General features: G+C 44.0%; 1 long non-coding RNA gene across 6 annotated transcripts in view; it reads left to right on the plus strand.

The window, feature by feature from the left end:
• LOC140625543 (uncharacterized) overlaps window positions 1–12,560 on the plus strand; it is a 62,023-nt gene that overhangs the window by 8,567 nt on the left and 40,896 nt on the right. For 4 of the 6 annotated variants that reach the window (XR_012024891.1, XR_012024889.1, XR_012024890.1 and 1 more), the window contains 3 exons: window positions 1,101–1,249; window positions 3,742–3,843; window positions 7,299–7,401. This is a non-coding gene — a long non-coding RNA (uncharacterized lncRNA). Of the gene's footprint in view, window positions 1–1,100; window positions 1,250–3,741; window positions 3,844–7,298; window positions 7,402–11,687; window positions 11,828–11,923; window positions 12,555–12,560 lie in introns of those variants that run through there. The other 2 variants (XR_012024892.1, XR_012024888.1) reach the window with 2 other exon arrangements.

Below are 12,560 nucleotides of genomic sequence, written 5' to 3' on the forward strand. Positions count from 1 at the left end.
TTTCATAATCTATTTTATGTTTCATAAATATATGGGTGTATTGCTGTCCCAAAGAGGGCACAGGGCATTTGAATGTTTGCCAAATTCAATGGTTGCAGTAAGGTTCTTGTCCTCTGTATCAGTCTGGAGCATTCAACACCATAGACTAGAAGCTCCTTCCTGTCTATTCTGTCCTCTGGATTTTGCTGACACCATATGTCCTTCCTCATTTGCCCCTTCCTTTACTGGCTGTTCATTCTCAATCTGTTCTGCTTCTCATCTTCTCAGCTGAAATGTGGGTGTGTCCCAGGGCTCTATCCTCGGGCACACATTTTTCTAATCACTGTTCTCATGTGACCTTGTCTAGTCCAAGGTTTCTGGCATCTGCATGCCAGTGACCACCAACTGACTCCTCCGGTGCTGACCCCTCCCCCAAAACTCCCCTCCCTAGGATTTCAGGCCTATGTGGTGTTTCACGCGTGCGGTGTCTCCCTGCCCTAATGGACAGACATCCTAGAATCAAGCGGCCCAGCCCTGTCCCTCCCCCAATGTCTTTCATCTTGGTTCATCCAGTGACTGAACAAAGATCTGGACCTCACCTTAGATTCCTCTCTGTCCTTTAACTCCTGCATACAACTCATCTCAAGTCCTGTTACTTCTTCCCCTTAACCATAATTCTCTTCATCTCCATTAAGATAACCCTGGCCAAGTTAAATTATTGCAGGAGTCCCTTAACTGTTTCTCTTCTTCCACTTTTGGCCCTTGATGACAATTCTAAGTCTGTCAGCCAGAGGGGTTCATATAAACACTGATCAGATTTTGTTACTCTCTTGTTTTAAAAAAGTGATGATAGCTTGCTTAGTGGATTTGACATAAAATCCAAATTATTTTCCTGGCTTAAAAGCCCTATGTGTTCTATATCCCTTCCCCTCCATGCTAAATGCTTCTTCAATAAGGAAGGCTTCCCTGGCCATGAAGCTAAAGTAACACCCAGTTACTCTTTATCATATGCCCTTTTAGATGGTCTCTATATTACCTACTACTAGTTGATGTTTTTATTATTTATTTTCTCACATATTTATTTGTGGTTTGTCTTCACCCATTGGAATGCAAACTCTAAGAGAGCAGAGACATTGCCTCCCCAGGACCTGGAACAATACCTGTTATACGGCAGAAGTTCAATCAATATCTGCAGAATAAATAAATGAATATGAATGCCTGAAGGGTACTATTATGCCATCCTGTCATGCTGTGCCTCTGCCTGAATTGAGTAAGTGTATCAGTTGGCTCTTGCTGTGTTACAAGTCTTCCCAAAAGTTAACAACTTACCATAACAAGCATTTACTACTGCTCTCAAGTCTGTGGGTCAGCTGGACAGTGCTACTAACTTGGGCCAGGTTCGGTTGATCTTGATTAGGCTTACGTGGATCTGTAGTTGGCCAAGGGCAGGTTGGCCAAGGACAGGTTGGCCAAGGGCTTCTTGGTCTAGGAAGGACTCACTCAGAAGCCTGGTAGTTCTTTGGCTGTCAGTGAGGGTAGCAGGAAGACTGGGCCATATGTCTCTTTCATCCAGCAGTGCAGCTTGCTCACATGATAATCATGGGTCCAGGAGGAAGAGCCAAAGTGCTCAATGCCTCTGGAGCCCGAGGCTGAGAACTGGCACACCATCACTTCCATCAGAATCCGTTGGTCACAGTGAGTCACAAGGCCAGCCCAGATTTAAAGGGTGGGGAGATTAACTCCGTTTATTGAAGGAAGGAAATGCAAAATCACACGCAAAGGCGTGGCTTCAGGGGGAGGATAAAGAATTGGGGGCATTTTTGCAATCAATCTACGATATTAAGGAGGACATCAAGAGTGGCCGCTGCATAGAGCTGTATTCACCTTTCCACACATGTGCATAAAGTGCATGTATAAGGCCCAGAAATGCCTTTCCATCAGTCCATAGGCAGAGGGTTGGTCACAAGATCCAGCCTGTCCTTGGTCACATAGCTGTGGTGACAAGAATGGCAGGAATGGGCCCCTGGGCATGCTGCTGAACACACAAATGTGCAGACTCATCTGTGGCCGAGGGGAGCTGCAGAACTCTGGTCCTTCCTGATTCTCCTTTACTGTCACTGAGCCAGCCCCTAATTCCATACTGCATTCGGAGCAGGGCCTAGGAAGGTGCTGATGCAGGAGGCAGCAAGCAACTGGGCTACGTGCAGTGCCAGATGGCTCTCAACTTGCACACATCTGATGGAAAACAGTGTTAAATCAAAAAGTGCTTCTTCTTTTTTTTTTTTTTTGGATAAAACTCAAATGACTCAGAATGAAAAGGCCTTGACACAGCCACCTTGAGGGAACTCCTTAAAAAGTGAGGAAACCAGTACACTCAGCGTTGTCCACGCCTTCCCAGCATGGCAGCATATGTGCATCCTGAGAAATTCAAGGCTAAAGCAAGAAGAGAAAATGTTTGTTCCAACAGATACGTTCTTTCTCAAAAAAACGCATACGTTGTCCTGAGTATAGAAGTTATTCACAACACCTAGATGCTCTGGAACTTGCCAACAAATCACAGAATTCAGAATCTAACTCCGAGTATTAACAACTTGCTCTGGGTCCCTTACTCAGTGGAAAAGAGCTCTCCTGTCCTGGCTCCCTATCTTCTCTCACCTTCCCCACTTGCCAGCTCAGGTTTAAGTTCTTTTTCCCCACTTAGATGCAGACGATTGTGTTTGATTTGAACATATTGATTCTGAGCAGGTGAGAGTGGACATAGCAATTCAGCTGGACAAATATTTAGATCAGTGAAATGTCCTTTGGAATCACTAGAGCCAAATGTTTCCTTTTCCCAACCATTTCACTCAGCTACTTACCTCCCCAGCATAAAAGATTCAAATTCTTTCTAAATTTCATCTATTAAGAAAATACTTCTAGGCTATAGCTACATGATATCTCCACTGGGAGCCTTGTTCTTCTCCATACTCTGAGCAAATCGAATCTGAAACAGATTAAAATGACTCAGCAGCAGGACTTGGGTCTCTGCGTCTAGTTACTTGTTCAGTTCACTAATCTTCAGGGCCCTCTTGCAACACAACACAGAAAGAAAGAAGGAAAGAAAGAGAAAAAAGAAAGAAAGAAAGAAAAGAAAGAAAGAAAGAAAGGAAAGAAAGAAAGAAAGAAAGAAAGAAAGAAAGAAAGAAAGAAAGAAAAAGAAAGAAGAAAGAAAGAAAGAAAGAGCCAATGAGTCCATTCTACTGTATTTGAAACTCTTCTTGCTTCCCACAGACACATTCCTAAAGGCACCCGTCATGGATGAAGAGCTCCACTGGGGTCAGAGTTGGATCCCACTAGACCGTTTGGGGCATGTGGGTGAAGCAGCAGAAACGCAGTGTTCTTATAGCCTCTCCTTCATGATTCATGGCTCTCCACCCTGAGCCTTGGGACATGCCCAAATTTACCACAGAAAGAAACAGACTGTGGGCCTGGAGGGGCAGGGAGGAAACCAGAGGCATGTCTGGGATGATTAGGCACATGAAAAGAACACTATGGGAAGCTTTGCTTGTCCTCCTCTCTGGCTAGGGATGCATAAGTGCAATAGACAATATTGGAATGTGGTGGATGGCAAGGCTCACATTGGATTCTTGTGTTATAGTAAAGGCTTCCTGCCATCTTCGCTGGAGCAAGGGAAGGCTTTGGGTAGCAGGGGTGGCTTTCATGATAGAATGAAGGGGCCAGTGTGGGCATAGTGGTTATGAACCTCTTCCTTTTTCTCTGCAGGCGGAGAGCCCACTTCTCTGAAACAATGGAAGCTCATGTGCTTGATGGTCCCCAAGTAACTGACCTCTGATCACAAGGACAGAACCAGCAGGATTCGTTCTGGTAGATTAGATATCTCCTGACATTCTTAAAAAGGAACTAGTGTATTTGGTACACTGGCATAGTGAAAAGATCCCCAAGCTTTACCAGCCCTCGAGCAAGAATATGTTCCCATTATGTTTGGTGCTCACATCTCCACCAACTCCATAAAAGTTTGCAAAGCCCTTCTCCATCCTCTGCACACTTTCACCGAAGTGTATTCCTGAGAGTGCCTAAGGAGTATTCTCAGGGGCCCACACATCTTCCTGAGCCTCTGACCTGCGGTGTTGAGCGGAGCCACCGCTCTCTCAGCCTTGGTGACCCGGATGGCCTCTGGCCCAGCACCCACCACTCTTCAACCGCAAAGGCCTTGACAACTTGGCAGCTTTTGGCAACAAAGAGGAGAGCCCTTCTTCCTCTGTGATATGTTCCCAACAGGGGATCCTACGGCAGGGTTGCTTATGCCCTAGTCTATGATAGGGTTTGATAAGAGAGTCCTTTATTTTACACATTTACTCCTTTCTCCATGGCATGTGCACGTGGAACAGCTGGGATGGGAGCACTCACATACCTGGCCACCAGCTTGAGTCAGAACCATGTCTTCCCTCTGATTTTTAGGACCTGTTGCCAAGTCCGGTTTATATTCTAAGGCTCTTCACGGCGTGGCCTTTCTTAGGTGCCCTGCCTTCCCTCCATGCCAGCTGCCTCTGGAGTCCTTCCCCTCCCCCTCCTTCCCACTCCGTCTACTATGGCCATGTGTTTGGATCCCGATGATACACAGAAATCACACGATCCATTGAGGTCCCCTTAGGCCCCAGGTAAATCAGTTGAAGTTAATACAGCAGGGATGAGGATTTTTGCCTGGCTTCCTGGGCCAGCCACATGCAGACCTTGGTCCAGTGCAGTGGACACTTTTGTAATTGCTCCCATTTCTGTCTGCTGCTTTGTCAGTGGCTTCCTGGTAAATGAGTCTCTGCACTCACAGGGCTACCACAGTTGGCTCCATCAGGGTATCAGCCACATGGCATGTCCCATGGGGCAAGAATTGTGTTGTCCATGGGATGCAGCACAGGGTTTGGAAAGCCAGAGGGGCAGCTGAGGGTCAAGCACCAGTGAGATCTTGTTTAAACAGGAGTTAAAGAGAATGGCCTAAAAAGGGCTATGGATCCAGGGGTCTAGAAATGGTGCTGTGATCAAGCAAATTGTGTTTGAGGATGATTGTCCTAAGTACCTACAGTTGTCTACTACTCACCTGTGCAGGCCAGACTATGCTCGCTCTGCCGATGGGCCAGGCTGACTTTGAGGACCAGGCAGGCATCACATGCTCCAGATAGGAATTAACCAATGGCTAGAGCCCCTCCTTGGGCTTGAGGGATTATTTATAAGCATAAAGAGAGCCAAAGACTACAATTCCTTTATAGTATTGGGCTTAATAGTGCAACTAACAGTATTCTAACTGGATTGGAAATTGAGAATTTTCCTTTTTTTTTTTTTTTAAAGATTTATTTACTTATTCATGAGAGACACACAGAGAGAGGCAGAGACACAGGCAGAGCAAGAAGCAGGCTCCCTTCAGGAAGCATGATGTGGGACTTGATCCCAGGACCCCAGGATCACGCCCTGAGTCAAAAGCAGATGCTCAACCACTTAGCCACTCAGGTGTCCTAGGAAATTGAGAATTTTCTATGCAGTTTAGGTTCTTTTGAATTCCAGCTGCATACACAGTAGACCCCCCAACCACCATAAGTGGGAGTATATGACAGCCTGGGTATTCTGTTATTGAAGCAAAGGTAATCATATCTTAGTTTACTCCAGTCCCCTTTTCACAGAGATGATTGCTTTGTATTGTTTTCTTTTTCCACTGTTGTCCAAGAGGGTCTCTGATACCTCCTTAGTGTCACCCTCAGCTCTTCTCACACTGTGTGTGACACACAGTCACTTAGGGGAATGTGATGGGGGCAGTTCTTGTGTTTCAGGAGATGAGGAGTGACTTGGGTGGCCTGTGAATAATAAGCTGAAGGTCATTATCTGTGTTGCTAGCTCCTAGCTGAGCAGCAGTATCACAACTAACCTATCAATCAATCATTTAGTCATTTAATTAGAACCTACTGTGTGCCCATCATTTTCCTTGGCCTTGTGGACCATTAGACATGGTGCCTATCCTTGGATTGCTTACATACTAGTTGAAGACACAAAAGTTACACCCGTGAAACAATTAGCAATCCCCTAAGTGCTCAACAGCTCAACAACCCTGAACAGAGAAGAGGGAGAGCTCAGGGTAGTTAGGAATGAGAGAGTATTTTCAGAAAGGGATGGAATGAGAGATAGAAATAACCTGATTCTCAACATTTCTTGTGCCTCTCCATCCAAAAGGGAGAAGCTGAGATGCTATTGCACTTATGACAGGCCAGCATTGGGTACCTGCAGTACTGATACGGTCACTAAGGGGTCCCGGGTGCCAACCCTGGGTTCAGGAAGGGAAATCAAGGTGTCTGGGTACTTGCATGACTTTGAGAGTGAGCACCTCCTTATAGGGGTACTCTAGGTGCCCCTAACTCCACCTGGTCCTAGCATTCGACTTGTCCTATCATTCTGATGCGTATGCTCTCACTCTGTTTCATTCCCTAGCCCCATGTTCTCTGTATTTCTCCTTTTATTCATGTTATTTTTCTCTCTCCTGGTTGTTTCTCTCCATTCTGCCTCTTCTGTTCTTTTCCTTCCCCTTTCTGCCGGTCTGTCTCTAGTAGCTTCCCAGTGCCCCTCAGTGATGGGCTCCAAACGTTTCTAGATTCTAAAGTAGGCTGGTGTTCAGAGGTCATGGGGCAGGTGCAAGCAATGGCTGTGACCTGTGTCAGCATTGTTATTTTAAATACTGTGATAACAATAATACTGTTACATATCAGAACCTGTAAGTCTTTGGATCTGGTTTCTAAGAAGGCCTAAGTTCTTTCTCTGTAAGAACTCCTATGTAAAGGAGTAAGATGACTTAAGTTTCATTGAAAAATTAACTTTAATGAAAGAGATTAATAAATTTTATATTCTTGGCCAACTAATGCTTCCAAATATCTTCCCTTTGGAACATAAGCTCCTTGTTTATCTACCTGGTTCTCGACTGACCCCTCTCACTTTATCTCCAGCACCTAGAACAGGTGGTACACAGTAAGTGCATAATACATATTTGTCAAATAAATGAATGTGGAGTTTTAGGATTTGAAGGGGTGTTTTAAAATGAGGGGGAGATGGAGGTATGATTAGTCCCAGGAACGAGGCAAAATTATTTTAAATATTGGAGATGAAGTTTGAAATGGAAGTTATGCTATAGCTTAATATCCTCCACTTCTGAAATAATAATTGGTGTATAAACTTGGTCTCCTCATGTAACCACTATAGGCCTTAGTGCCTTCTTGATTTTGATTTTGAATCTATTGTCTTTCTCCCATTTCCATCTCCACTTGGTGCCTGGACGACTCTTTGAGCAGAGCCTCGGAGAACCAAACAGTGTATGGACAGCATCAGTCAAGCAAAGACTTGCTTATGAATTTTGGGAATAGAAGTTAATTTTCTCCTGCAAGTTTTCACAGTGTAAGCTTGTGTTTTCTCAGTTTTATTCTGTATTACTATTGGTTACAAACATTGACTACACAGGTCATTCCTTTGGTTCCTGCACTTCTGCTTTTGTAGGCATGATGCCTTGTTAAATAATGTTAATCAGCTGAGGAGGTATAGATTAGGTGGCCTGAGAATCAAAGTCTGTGAGGCCTACAACGAAGAAGGTAGCCTCAGCCCCACCCCACATTCTCTGGGCCCCTCTGGGTAAAGTGCCAGGCACTTGCTTGACATAGCTTGGGTATTCAATAGAAGTATTCGGGTATTCAAGAAGGAGGAAGCTGATTTTGTATAAAGCGCTAGGATATCACATCTTAACAATCTTGGAAGTTTTTACTCTGCCCCTCATGTTTTGCTCACTGTTATTCAACATTTTTCTTTTTCCACTTGGTCAATTCCTTCCCTTCCATTTTGGCAGTTGCACTGACTTACTTTTCTGAGCCAGAAATGGTGAGAGGGATGGTGGCAGCGAAGACACAGAGAGGGGGATGTGGGAGGCTATTCTCTGACATGAAATAAAACGTAAATGTAGCTGTGAGACTGCTTCAACTGTGAGTGTGAGCGGTGGTAGCACCAGGTGATCGCTTGAGACATTTTAGAAGATCCCCATCTTTTAGAATGGGTATTGCAAATTGGCAGCCCGAGGGCCAAATTCAGCCACAAACATAATGGTTTAGCTAGCAGAGCATTTGGGAATGTTTTTGCTAGGTACAGCCTAGGAGATGACCCACTCCCTGTTGTCTTGTCCTGGGCTAGTAACATGCTTATGCAAACTGCCTGTCCCCTCTCTAGGGTTTGCTTTAACAATTTACACTCAGATGTCAGTTGAAGCTCCTTTATGGTGATTCTCCCACCGAAAGAAGACGTACAGCAACTCATAACCAGCTCCCTTGTCCTTACTGCCCAGAGCAGTTTAGGCCGTCATCACAAAGCTTGATGACCATGTCTGTAGACCGTCACCGCAAAAATCAGCCTTCTGATTGACTACTAGAAATTGCCTGACTCCATGTTTCAGAACCTCTCCTACTTTTCCCTGCCATGCTAGATATGTGACAAGCCAACCTCTTTCTGTGTCAGTCTTTGCCGTGTCGAGCTCTGTTGGAAGCCTCTGGGAGTTCAGTGTGCAAAGGAGATAAGCCAGGGGCATGATGCTTGCTTAACAGTTCTCTCTGTAGTGTCCTTGTATTCTTAGCTCCTTTTTTCTTGCCCATTTCCTTGGTCTTTTATCATAAATTCCCTGTGTTGTTTCTATACCACTCTTGGCAGGATAGCCCACTGTATTCCTTTATTAGCTCAACTTTGAAAGGAAAAGGATGCCAGGGTATCATTTGATGGTTTTTCTCTGCTAGCTTTTGGGCACTCAGATTTACTGGATCATCACATTTTAATACCTTTGCATCCCATCCGTTTGCCCCTCCCAGAAGCTCTTCGCCTTTTCCAGTCCTTACTTCATCACATTACAATGTTCCATATCTACTCTGGTGTCAGAAATGGGCCTCCCCTCCCCTATGTCACACCACTTCCTTTCAACTCCTCTGTGAGAATGTGGAACCCCAACCACTGGGAAGTTTCCATGGAGGGCCATTTGATTCTCTCTTAAGGATATCACAGAAGGGATTTCTACAGTCACTGAGGGTAGGTTTTAAGACCACCTCAGTCTGTTCCAGCTCTTAAAAAAATTATTTTAATGCAATAAGTTTATTGGGGGAGTATTCTAGGGATCAACATTGTCAAGGAAATAATAGAACAGGATTGAGTAGAGAGGGATGTTGAACTCCATTGCTGTTACAGCATTTTTCTGCCATTTTTTAAATAGGGCACTCTGAGGCTGGAACATATTTTCAGAGCTGTCTCAAATCAGGCAAGGGAGCCAGGTCTTTATCCCCCACATGGACCAGTAAATTGATGTAGGATGCCCTCAGGAAGGGGGCATGACTGTGGCCCTATTCTAGCCTTTAGATTCTGAAAATGTGTTCCAGGATGTGTTTGGCTACTTGTACAAAGGGGTCTGCATATATTCCCAAAGTGCACACCCAAAGCCCTTAGGATCTGGTGCCTCACTAAAGTTTTCTGTGATTATTGCCTTGAAAATATTGTCTGTTGATGACACTGGTAAGCACATTTATTAGTGATGGGGTATTTGTCTCAGCTAGAAGCAGGGGCTGGGGGTGGTGGTGGTGGTGGTGGCAGGAGACAAAGGGAAACAACACGCCAGCAGGTAAGACTGGACTCCAGAGGGGATGACAGGGACTGGGGGTGGAGTATGAAGAAGGAGGCCTCACCTTACAATACACCTCTCAGAATGGAACCTGCTCAATTTTTAATTTTCTGCCTTAGGCATGAAACATGCTTTGTTTTATCTTTAGCTTCTGCTAGAGGGGGTCTGAGTATTTTCTCAGCTTACCTTTTCCAGTGTCTCAGGCTCTTCACTCTGGGGGGCCTTGCTTGTGGTTTTAACCTTTTATCTTTCTTTGTGATGGTTGTTTTGAGTTTACAACTAATCAAATATTCCATGGGCACCCTGGGGTTTGACCGGTCAGTAAGGAGCCAGAGACAATTCAAAGCCTATTTCCCACTTTCCAGACTCACTGAGCGATTTGAGGAAAGGAGGGAGCTCCTAACACATGGAGTGTGAATTGTGTGCATAAGCAACTTGAAACCCAGGCAACCTTCCGCTCAGGATTTCCCGTTAATCAGCTGGGTTTTCTGGCATAGCAATGAGCAAATGGCATTAATGAGGTAGGCACAGATGATGGCACAGGGGCTTGGACACTTAGTAGGAACTGGGCTTAGCAAGGTAGAGAAACAATATGTGAAGGGGGTTATTTTATCCTCTGTCTCTCTCTCTCTCTTTTTTGTTTTACAGTAGCAACTTTTTGGCTGATTAAAGTACTTTTCCTGGTTCCAAGAGGGAAGTGTCTTTTGTACTACACACTAGAATGTCAGTTCTCATTACTAAGCCCTAGCTGTTCAAATGCTGTCTGAATCTCCCCAAGGCCTCCTTGGGGAGGCTGTAGGCAGAAATTTCAAGGAGCTTATGCCAATTATTTTCTTTCTATCTACATATTGATGGCTGACCCACAGTAATCAAGTGAGTCAGGTGTTATGAATACAGTTTCCTTTATTTCATTCATGGCTTTTAAGACAGACAGATAAGATTTTTTTTTTTTTTTTAAAGACTCTTTTTCCCTCAGGTTCTTGCAACTGCCATTTTGTTTTCTACTTGAGAATGACACGGCAGATCAGAGAGAGAGTGACCCGTTTTATTTTGTTTTGTTTTTTTCAATTATTTGGGCCTTTTCCACACTGATTACCAGAGTTAGTAGAGGATGCATAAGATAAACATATTCTGAGGCCTCAGTAGTGGGAGCAGGTGTAGAGCTCTGGGGTTCATTGTTTAAAAAGTCTATAATTTAGGATCCTTTTATTAAGTAGCAGATATTAACCTGGCAACTCATAGGGGAGAAAACAATTAATTGAAGGATATGTAGTAGTCATTTATTAAGAGCCAAAGCTGAAGACCAAGTATCAGAAAGTATGGGCACCTGAGAATTTAAGCAGAAAGTGAGTACACTGTTCTTCTCATCTTAGGAGTCGTTATGTGCAGCATCTAAATCATTGTTTCCTTGTTAAGAAAACCAAATGTGGGCTTTGATTTTTTTTTCATACTGTCATTAGACTGTATATCATAAAATATTTTGAATTAAAAAAATATTGTCACTTTCTCTTTAGGGAAGTGACAATATTTTGGGTCATCTTGAGTTTACGTCCTTGTTCTGTTCACGATTAAAATTTCCAGAACAATCTGAGTTGACTCAATTTGGGCCCATGCCAACCACTAGATAAGCGTGAAGAACCTTAACTGATAGTCTTTCTGAAATCACTCTCACAACAAGGGGAACATGCATGCTTGGACAGGCTAAGTCAGCAGATGCCCATCATAAGCTGAGAGGTCCCAGATTGCTCTAGCAAGGAATGTCCAATGCCCCAATCTTACACTGACTCTTGTCATTATTACAAAGTGACAGGAGAGTGTGCTATGATCTGAATGTTTGTGTCTACCTGCAAATTCATATGCTGAAACCCTAATCCCCAAGGTGATGGGGTAAGTTGTTGGGGAAATAATTAGGGGTAGATGAGGTCATGAGGGTAGGGGCCTCGTGATGAGATTAATGCCCTTATAAAATGAGGGTCAGAAATGTACGTGCTCTCTTTCTCTTTCTTTCTCCCTCTCTCTCTCCCTTCACTGTGTACACATCAAGGAAAGGCTAAGGGGAAACATAATGAGAAGGTGGCCATCTGAAAAACAGGAAGGGGGCTCTCAACAAACACTGAATCTGCTAATGCCTTCATCTTGGATTCCCCAACCTTCTTGGAAGAGTCCTCAGACTCTCCTAGAACTGTAAGAAAAAGATATTTGTTGTTTAAGCCACCCGTCTATGGTATTTTGTTATAGCAGGCCGAACTACGATAGAACCTTTTTCTCCTTTTCTCAAAGAAGCCAGATGGACTTCACGTTGCCTCTTTTGGAAGGAAGAGGAACCACAGTCATCCATCTCCACAGGTTCCATCCTAGCAGAGAGGAGAAGCTAGGGTACATGGTTGGCTCAGACTCTATCTTCCTAGGCTCTGAAGATTTTTCTTGAGTGGTTGGAAATGCTGGAAGGGTGGGTGATGACTCTCCCAAATTCCTGCCTCCCAGTCATCCTCTTCAGCTGATCAGACAGGCTTCTATCAAGTCTTAGCAGGCCTCATGTGTATTATTTATTTGATTAAAAAAAATTGTGTCATTTGCTTTTAAGGAGCCTCTGGGAATGAGCATAATTAAGCATAGATTAAAATGTCTGAAAGATTGAAAACCACCATAATGATATAGTGAAAAGAATGCAAGAAGCTTAAAAACATCCCCACATTGTCATTCCATCAAAGCATCCCAATTTACAATGATACCCTAGAAACCAAGCCTCACTGGAAAAGATCAAACTGGGATTTCAGCTGTTGAACACGGACAGAGATTCTAATAATTTGGGAAGATTAATTCGGAAAAGAAATCATCAGTACCATCGATGGAAGCTAAAGGGCATCAGTTGGCTTCAAAGGAGAAGAAGGAAGAGAAGAAAGAAGAAAAAGGGAAG

The sequence above is a fragment of the Canis lupus genome, chromosome 36 (genome assembly GCF_048164855.1).
Source record: "Canis lupus baileyi chromosome 36, mCanLup2.hap1, whole genome shotgun sequence".
NCBI lineage: Eukaryota > Metazoa > Chordata > Mammalia > Carnivora > Canidae > Canis > Canis lupus.